The sequence below is a fragment of the Sebastes umbrosus genome, chromosome 8, assembly GCF_015220745.1.
Source record: "Sebastes umbrosus isolate fSebUmb1 chromosome 8, fSebUmb1.pri, whole genome shotgun sequence".
NCBI classification, from domain to species: Eukaryota; Metazoa; Chordata; class Actinopteri; order Perciformes; family Sebastidae; genus Sebastes; species Sebastes umbrosus.
This window is the reverse complement of record NC_051276.1, coordinates 24,530,809-24,541,337: the sequence shown is the minus strand read 5'-3', so window position 1 is coordinate 24,541,337 and position 10,529 is coordinate 24,530,809. Positions and strand designations below refer to the sequence as shown.

At 40.0% G+C, this 10,529-nt stretch overlaps 1 long non-coding RNA gene across 1 annotated transcript; it reads right to left on the bottom strand.

Annotated features, from left to right (window-relative positions):
• Nucleotides 1-356: 356 nt before the first annotated feature.
• Nucleotides 357-9,861, bottom strand: LOC119493322. Its single transcript, XR_005207942.1, has 3 exons — nt 9,543-9,861; nt 941-999; nt 357-858 (listed from the first exon to the last, which is right to left on the bottom strand). It is a non-coding gene; the product is annotated as an uncharacterized LOC119493322 (long non-coding RNA).
• Between the last annotated feature and the right edge of the window lie 668 nt (nt 9,862-10,529).

Genomic DNA, 10,529 nt, shown 5'->3' with positions numbered 1-10,529 from the left:
TGGACGAGTTGTTTTATAGACTCATTTAGCCATTTGTTAGCAACCGCCTTTTTTAAGACACAAAGGCTTCAAAATTCACAAGTAGGGTATTTATTGATGTATTTTATATCGTAGAACAAAACTTGAAAATCTCTTAAGCTTGTGATAATCACAGACCTTATATTTCAGGCATCTAACTACAAAACCCACTGACTTCGAGACGAGGGAACCCGGCGTGCTAAAATGCTTACTCATTCAACTCATTCCAAGAACGTGAAAAGGAAGCACATGCCAGATTTCCAAGTCAAGGAGGACAAAATACTAAGATTTGACTTGTTTATTTGGCTCACATCATAATAGAAATACGGTTACGGGTTTCGGCACTCTGTCTTTTTACATTATTTTGGAATATGCTCAGTGATAATTCTCACTATGAGTGACATTTTGTATCCACTGTTACTATAAAATATATAAATAAATATATATAAAATGCTTTTCTTCCTATCAATTGGATTGCTCAAATATCCTTTCTGCTCTAACTTTTAGGAAGCAGAAACATTTCAGTGAATATCAACCAGCGCCTATGAGGAGTATTAGAGGCATTCTTTCAACATCAATATTTAATCAAATGATTCAAAGCAGAGCTGTGAATGATTTTTCTTCAGACTAGGGACAGACTCTTCACTTTCTGCTGTTATAAATGTCATTCATTTGTCCATACGTCTCCTAGCAGTTGCTGCAGAAGAGGCTGATTGGTGCTTCATTGGTGCTCCATCTCAAACAGATTTCCTCTCTGCCACTCAGGCACTGAGCAGCTCGCAGAGGTCTGGGCTCAATGTTCTGGTCATTAGTTCAAGACCATTGACTTGATAATCTCACCTGGGAAGGACAGGTAATGGTTCCTATCGGCGCAATTATGGCTACTCACACAAACAGCTATTCGTACTTGTCATGTACATACCTGCTCAATTCGTCTGACCTTCGGGAGCTAAGTGGTGGAGCCTGACATCTGGCACAGACCTGGGGGCACAGTCACAAAACACTGTCAGGTTGCTTCCAGCATTTTCGAAAGTTTAAGAAAACCTCCCACACAGCTTGAGTCATATAAGACTTCTAGGTGGAATATTCACTTCCTGTTTTTACTATTTAACTTAACTGGGTTTGAGAGATTTTTTATTAGTGTTGACATTTTCTCCCACTGCATTCCCTGCATTTCACATTTACAGTAAATGTTTATATCGAATTGTGTGATATTTCAGTCAATTAGACTGTTGTCAGGCTATTAGATCGGCATTATCATCTGCTATGAGCGCCATAGATAAGGGTCAGTAGGGGCCTACTACAACCACTTGTAGGTTTTATCTTCTATTCACATGGTAGATCACCAAAAGAAAGTATAAAAGAAGATGACAGCGACCTCTTGCGACCACAGTAATTATGACATGAGCAGAAATGGAAGTCAGGTGCTGTGGTATAGACAGCATGACACTCCATATGCAGTGGAGGTCATGGGTGATGGGTGGGACACAAAACCCCTAGTGACACACATTTATGGTAATTATAGCCACTGATAACGGCTATTTAATGGCCTGATACAGTCAAATCGGGTGCATATTTTAGCATCGTTTTAAAAATCTTGCCTCTTCTCCTCAGTGTTTAACTCCTTTTATTCGGTGTCTCTATGTCTCACCAATGACAACAAGCAGTGGATATGGTAACTTGAATTGCTTGATAACGTAATATTATTGGAGATGTGATTGAAGTGACTCTGGGTAGAAAACTATTTACATGACTGTCAGATGTCCATTTGCCATGGTATGGCTAATGGCCCTGTGTCACTATGAGATATCCACACCAGCAATTATATAATAGTTCATAATTTCAGTCCCTATTATTATGGGTATATTATGTCATGCTTGGCATAGGGGTTACATTTACAGGTCTATTCAAAGGGCCTGTTATAATTATTTTCAGCATACTTGTATTTTGTATTATTATTATTATTTGTATTATGTTTACATGCTTTAATTTAAAAAAACCAAACACTTTATTTTTCTTATAATGGCTATGCTGACGCACCTCTTTTCACCCTTTGTCTGATGCTCTGTTTGAGCTCCTGCCCCGCCCTCCTGATTGGTCAGCTGGCCCACTGTTGTGATTGGTCAACCGAACCAAACTCTTCTGACTCCACTCCAGCTCTGCTTTAGCAAGTTTTGTTTGAGGGCGTGCCAAACTAGCCGTCATGCAAATGTGTTACTTGTTGACATCACCACGTTACAGAAGAAAAGGCGGGACTTCAAGCATGGTGTTTCACGCAGTTCAGGAGCAGTGTTTCTATTGGGGAGAGTAACTCCCTTTGGCGTGGACTTTGGGCTGTGTAACTTTGCAGACCTTTTACATTGCACAAAAAACTATAAAACACACTAAAGGTAAGGGAAAAAGCACAAAAGGATAATACGTCCTCTTTAAAAATGTATTTTTAAAATGGCATCCTATGATTTATTTCAAAAGAACATCTGTGAATCCAGTCATGAAACTGCAGTGGTTTGTCAACAGAGAACTGAAAGCCTTTTGTTGCTGGTGTTTAAAGGTTTACAGTGTTCTGTAAAACAAAGAGACATGCAGTGAGCTTCATACACAAAATGTATGTTTTCTCCCAGGATTACATGAAAGAGACACAAATATAGAACTTACATAATGCCGTCAGCTCTGAATGTACTCTTAACAAAACTGAGACATCACTGACATTACTCCAGTTTTACCCCATTGCATTAACCCTAATACACCTGATTTATGTATGAAATGTGGTATACATGAGGGTAGCTTGTTGCATTGCCTTTGGGAATGCTCAACCATACAGGAGTATTGGAAGGAGATAGTAATGACTTTATCTATTGCCACAAAAGAGGAGCTTCCACTATGCTCTAAATTGAGTATTTTCGGATGTTTCCTAGTAAACTGTAAGCTGAATAATATGAATAAGATGAGTATTATTTATATTCTGTTTACTTGAGCTAACCATAAAATTGTTCTGTCATGGAAATCCATGAATAGACCAAGCAAACAAAGTTGGATTGTTGCGTTGTCTGGCGAAGAAACTTACATATATAGTAAAAGGGAAATACAACACTTATTCTTTTATAACATTTGGGACTCATTCATGAAATTTCTGTAGGGGGACGATTTTGCTAAGACCTTGTATTGATCTACTGTTATATATTTTTTTCATTTATTTTTTCATTTTTGAATACTGAGCGGTTTTGTTATTGTTGTTGATGTGATCTTTGTACATTGTCAGCAAGTACAACAGCAGAAAGTGCTTTACTGACATTATATTCAAAGTGCCTTTATGTATAGGTTGCCTTTCTTGTACATCATTAGTGCATGTTTTTTATCTTATGTGTAAGTCAATGTTTGCACATGGACACACTGAGTTGAATCCCGGCAAGTCATCACCTCTCTGCTTGCCACACTGTTCTTTTTTTTTTTTATTAGTTTGTTTTTTTCCCCAAAAATACAATTACAAAGACAGCCAGGATAGTATTGTGACATTTCACAGGTAAGTGTTGGTCTTTTTCTCAACCCACCAGAAGGTCACGTCCAGTGATAAAGGTATCAGCACAGTGTAAGGCATTATTATTGGCTGGAATACATCCAAACAAAGGTAACAGAAAACAACTGGAGAGAGAGAGAATCTGTCTTACACTTGAGGCTGAAATAATAATAATAATAAAAAACTCCAATTCCTCTTGAGACAGTTTAAGTGCTGGAGATGTTAAATTACATACTCAAGCACTGTAATACCTACCCCAGCAGTTAAGTGGATTAAGGTAGATTAAATGTATTATAGTCTTAAAAGTGCTTTAATTTGATATTTCTTACAGGAGAGTAATCCAAAGATTAGAAAAACAGATAATTTCGCTGAGTTTTACAAAACAACAAGGGAACCTGATTACATTGATAAGTAATTTAACCAGTGACACTGTAAAACTAACCTCCCTATCCTCCTAGACATGGTGCTGTATGCTTTTCCAACATGACTGAACCTTTAGAGCTCCAAAATTGACTCCTGCTCACTTCAGTGCCCTACATTTCCCGCCTTTCAAATGGAATGTTTCAGATTTGATTGATTCCCAACTTGATCTATCTTTGCACCTGTACTCAACCACCTCCATCAACTTGGCAGAAATGCAACTAGAGAGCTATTGATTTCCGTGGCCCTGAAATCACTTTAGAAGAGGATATGCGCTTTGCTCTGCACTGTACCAAAATAATTTTATCTCTCCAAAATGGTTTCCTATATTCTCAATTTCACAAACCCATTTAATTCAGGGGAACATTACTGTGGGGGGAAATTGAACACAGACTGGCTGCGCCCAAGTCAATGAAACTTTAAGATATATGGAGCCAACATCTACAGTGTGTGGAGGTACTGTGCAGCCCACTGGGATCTGTGACACTTTTAATGTATAGCTGGTATTATAGCTTCCAATAGATATTTATAAAAGAACCCAGAATAAAAGATGACTTGGTTCACATAGAAAGATTGCTGCTTTAATACAATTTTTTAAATGTGAAAACTCCTCTGGTGTTAAAAATCAGCCCAGTCGCACAGCAGTTTTTGAAACGCACACGTCACCAAATGTAATGTATTGATTTGTGTACATAGACATGGATTTTACATTTTTTTCGTGATCATCCATCAATCCATTATCTGTGACCGCTTATCCTATTCAAGGTCACAGGGGGGCTGGAGCCAAACCAAGCTGACATTGGGTGACGGCGGGGTACATCCTGGACAGGTTGCCAGACTATAACAGGGCTGACACAAAGAGACAGACAACCATTCAACTTACAAGCAATTTAGAGTCAACAATTAACCTAACCTGCATGTCATTGGACTGTGGGAGGAACTGAAGAACCCAGAGAAAACCCACGCTAACACGGGGAGAACATGCAAACACAGAGGGGCCCCAATCCAGGTTTGAACCTGCGACCCTCTTGCTGTGGGATGGCAGCTAACCACTGCCCCACCGTGCAGCCCAGTAATTGTGAACCGGGAAGTATAGAGAGCGGCAGACACCGCATAGGGAGGAGGTCAGGGTGAATGGATGGGTCAACAAACACAGGACTTCCCCCTTGGAGACCGGTGTTCGTGTCATGCAACTTCCGTATTTAAGTTAACAGTATCCGTTATAGTCAGGAAGATTACATCACAGGTTGTGGACACAGCAGATTTATAAATCAAATGATATATCAACAAAGACTTTAGGATCCATGTTTACATCCAAAAACAGCAGTTTAATAGACGTTGTTGCAGTGAAATTGTAAAAAAAAAAAGAAGCTCTGCACCTACATGACAGAGTGTCAACCGCAGCTCCACTCTTTGTGTCAAAGTCACCTTTCGTGTCACCGCTTCATGGAAAGCTGCCCAATGATGAGCTGCCAGGTATTAAGCATTTTTAATCTCACTTAATCTCCCACGAGTTTCATCCAACCTTCCACTTTCAAGGAGTTAAAACTTTATGATTTGTGATACGCGTTTACGATTCTCATCTTTCCTTCCCCGTCCCCGAAGGTGATATAGAATGCGCATTTTTCCTTTACTATATATAGACTCACTGTGACGTACAGTAGAAGCGAATGACCCAGCCAGACTGCATGGAAACCATCACGTTCTTGATTATTGAATCTTGCATCTCGTGCGACACTTGGGGTCTCGCTGAAAGACATTAAAACGGATTAGCAGTAAATTAGATTGAGAATAATCCCATCTTCAAGAAAAGAATAATCCCATTTTTTTTTTCCATCACTGGGTGATTTGTGTGATGCCCCATGACCAAGTATGTCCCCCTGAGACTTGCAGTCATAAGTCACAGTAGCCAAACTCTGCACATAAACAGCACAATTCAAGCTGATTTAATTTTTACAGAGCTGCATTTAGTCTACACTGGACTGATCCTGTTATCCCCTGCACTAAACAGTGCCGTATATTCAAGGCCATGTACGACACACATAAAGAGGACACGCGCACAACCGCCCACGAACCCAAAGGGTCCTTAAACAACTGGAGATGGTGGTCTGTGAAGCCCGTAAATCAAATCATTTGTTCATTTTCATTCCAAATGATATTACTCCAAGGGGATATAATTAAGTAAATGGATTCTATAAAAGAAATGAAATTGTTCCAGAAAAACAGACTCGCTGGCTTCAGAGCAGAGAGCAGAGTCTGTTTTTCTGCACAGCAATGCTGATCCACCATTTCTTCCTCTGGTCTCCATCTCTTTTTGGCTAGACTGACGAGGGCCAGCCCTACAAATGCAAAAGTCTGTCACTGAGTGACTGTGTGATGTAGTTACACGATTGGTTGGCCGAGTGTTGGAGTTTTCTCATTGGCAGTTGCTCTTTCAAAATGAAAAGGCAGGAACAGTCCTTTATGCAAATGAGCCCGTCCAGTGCGACGCATCTGGCTCACAAAACTTGGACCAAACTGTCATCCTAGGCGATCTAGTTCTCAAATGAAACGAGATGCAGCAGTGACATGGAAAATTAAAATGTTTTCAGAAATAGATTTTGGTGGATTGTTTAGAAGGAATAACAGAAAGTTTAAGAGCAGGCCGTTTCCTGTTTGAAATGGCAAGCAGAAAACCAGGGACCAATCAGGTGCATTTCACGAGAGGGAACGTCACCGCTTCAACGGCCAGTTGAGTGGATCAGCTCGTCCTCTAGCGAAGAGTATAAAAGCATATGGTGCGTTCAAATGAAACTTGTGAGCTCGTGTTTACAACATGGGAAGTCGTGTACACGATATGCTTGGCGTTCAAGTGATGAAGTCGTGAGAACACCGCTGCTAAGCAATGGCAATATTAACGATACTGTTGGCGTCTACAAGCCACACAGGCTAACAATTTAGCAAGCGGATTAAAATGCAGGAAATGCAAAGGCATAATGACAGAGGAAAAAGATGAGGCCTTTGGGAATATCAACATTTTCCTCAGACAGAAAAACAATATATAACTAAAATTGCAATATATGAACTTATTATGCGTCGAAAAATTAAGTTCCATGACCTCCACCATTTCTGACAACTCTGAGCTTTCAGATACATTTCATTTGTGAGGTCGTGAATACCACCAGAGGGGGGTGTTCATATGGACTCTTCTTGTGAACGCGGTAAACACGACCTCATTTGAAGGTACCAAAAGAAACAAAACTCCTGTGTTTTTTTTAACAACAGCCGCTGCCGCCATTTTGGACTGAAAATGCTTATTATATTTATAATATTTTGTCATTCAACACAGGTCCTTTTAGTAGAATATGACAATAGAAAAGAAATCATTTTGTTTTACTTTTGTACAGCACTTCCTAGTCGGACATTTTACCGGCGCCCGCTAGTTGTTTTCAGTTGAAAATGGTGGAAGTGTAGCTTTGCTGCTGGGCGCTTATGTTGCAATGGAACGAACAATTGACTTTAATTTCTCTGCAATATACATTCTTGCCCCTAGTGTCCTCGCCACATGGTGGACACTGGATTTAACATTATAGACATGACCACTGACTATTTGTGTAGTAATTTAGCCACAAATACACAGACTGACCAAACACAGTCCAGCCATAAATTGACCAAGTCTTGTTCCTTTATCTGTCTCTCCTTTGTCTTTGCCCTCTATAACATACACCCTGTGAGAGGCCGCACAAGCCTGCATGGCACCAGTGGAGATTTATGTATAGGCTGCAGCCCATAGGTCAACTCAGCCTCAGATGCAATTGAGAAAGTGGATACGACGCTGGCAGGGAGGCGCAGCTTGACGCCGTTCTTTAGATGAGTGAAAAATGTCACGGAAAAGATGACATATCCCACACAGGTTATGACGGAAGAGATGGCTTTGCATAGTAACTCAATACAGCCCCCGGGTATTCCAAATTTTCTGCGCCGCAACTTTTTCATGTGAAGGCGGATAAAGCAAACCCCAGGAAGCACAAATAGTTTTTTTTGATTTCAGATTTCTGCCCGAATTAACTGAAGCATTTCCAATGTCATAGTCAGTAAACAAAAACAACCCAAATAGATTTTTAACATTTCTTGTTTTTTTAGTGCCGTATAATGTGGAGGAAAATTGGTGCAATGTTCCTCCTGCTCTGAAGTACGAAGAGCTATTTGAATTCCTGCTGTGCATAATTATGATGGATGTGCATAGGTCTGGGTGGCTGTGGAGGCGGTGAATCTGTGTGTGTGTGTGTGTGTGTGTGTGAGGTGCAGTAGATGTCCACAGAGCCTAGCTGATGAGCGGTTAAGGGCAGACAGACAAATGCAGAGATTGTGTGGGTGATCTCCAGAGCTGACAGGTGTGAGCGGTTCTGTGCATCTTGTGTAGGAACAGTTTTAATAGACACAAGATAATATCATGTGCCAGCACTCAAAGAGGAGGACTGACCATTTGGATTGTCTTCCTCTGACAGAGAAGAATGCATTTTTCTTCATTCATGCCTCTTACCAGTGTGGGCATGCACAGCTGTGAAATGTTATTATGTTTTGGGTTTTTTTTTGTGCATTGTGCCGTCTTTGCAAGACACTGATGTTCTGCTGGATGTGTCTAGATAGCTGTCTTTTTTGAGCGAACATGAACATCCTTTTTCATTTAATATCCTCCTGCATGAGGTACTTTAAAGGGCCAGTGTGCAGGATTCAGGGGGATCTATTATCAGAAATTGAATATAATGTTCATAACTATGTTTTCATTTGTGTATAATCACCTGAAACTAAGAATCATTGCGTTTTCGTTACCTTAAAAGGAGTCCTTCATATCTACATAGTGCGCTGGTCCTCTTCACATTTAAAGAACCAGTGTATCGGATTTAGTGGCATCTACTGGTGAGGTTGCAGATCGCAACCAACTGAAAAACCCTGCGCTTACCCCTCACTTTCCAAGCGTGTCGGAGAGCTACGGTGGCTTTTAGGTAACGTAAAAACGCAAAAGGGACGCTCGATATACTACGTCACTTGCTCTGACCGAATGCAAAAATGTAGACATTCAGCGTCTGTGGTTTGCAGAAACTTACAATCCTTGAACAAAATCCTCAATTTGAATTAGGTGATTCAGAGTACTAAATGAATTACTCTTTTTGTTAAATCTAGTTTCTTTAATGAATATAACTCGTCAGTTTCCTCAACATAAATAAAGTGATGACATATTGACGGATTCGCCAAGCGAATTCAGATACATATTATAACAACTTAAATTACTAGAATACCCGTTAATACAGGTACGTGCCCCCCTTTGTGTGCGGTAAGTGGTAGAGCAAATATGTTTTTTTGACCGTAGTGTTAAATGTTGTTTTTGAAAGGCTAAATGCCAACAAATATGATTTAAAACAGAATATTTCGTTAGATAACATTTTTTTGTGAATTTTGGAAATGATAACATCTGTCTTTTTCAGTAAATTTTGTCTTTTGGACTTTACAATGCTCTGGAGTTATTGGAAATGTAGAGGAAGGACCCAAACACAGATGAGGACAGACAGACTGGTGCAGTTCAATGGTTTATTACAAAAAAAGTACTTACAGGCAGTGAGAGTCCAGATGGCAGGCAGGTAACACGCAGGTAGGTGAAACAGTTAACAAAACTCTATAGAGCAACGATGATTATCTAACAACAGAACAAAGGAAGTGGACCGGTATATGTAGTGACTGACTAATGGGGAAGTGGGAACAGGTGAGCAGAGGTCTGGTGAATGCAGGGCTAATTAGGGACAGGTGAAACTAATCACGGAGATGGGAAACACAAAAGGGCAGGAACTGAATCGACAGAAGAAGTTAGTCTTTCAAACTAAAACAGGAAACTTTGAATGTCATCACAATAAACAAAAAAACATAACCTCAGAGCATATCATGACAGAAAACATAGTTATGAATATTATATTCCATCCTAAATCCCACACACTGGACCTTTAGATAAAACATTTGATTTCATATTTTTGAAAATGTCTGAAGTGTAGTGCAAAAGTTCAATTGAACGGCCAACTTTTAAGCTGCACACTGGCAGAGAAAACCAACCAGTATGAGGGGTGCACATTGTTTCAGCAGACACCTGAGCAAACATCAAAGCATTTCACAGTTATTGGGTTTGGTTTGGACACACAGTGGTAATCCTTGAGATTTAGCAACATCTTTGATGCCGATTCCCGTGGTGTTTATGCACCGCACATCCACAGATCTCTGGAGTTTGGTTTTCAGTAGATGGCGCTCTTTAATCCGTCTGTTCAGCCGAGGTGACTGCTGCTGCTCATGCTAACTACCCAGGTCCTCAAGTTCACGAACCAAAATGTTTTACTGACAACAGAACACATAATAAATTATTACTTGAAACATTAGGCCTTTATCAATTAATTATTATGTGCAGTAAAGCGTAGACAAAAATGTCACATTTTAATCTTTCAATAACACGAGAAAACAAGAGCAAAGCTCCATTTAAAGATGAAAGCTTCATCTCACTTAATCCCTCGTTAGTGCATGTTGGTCCCAGGTGTGCTCATGACAAAACCAAAACCCA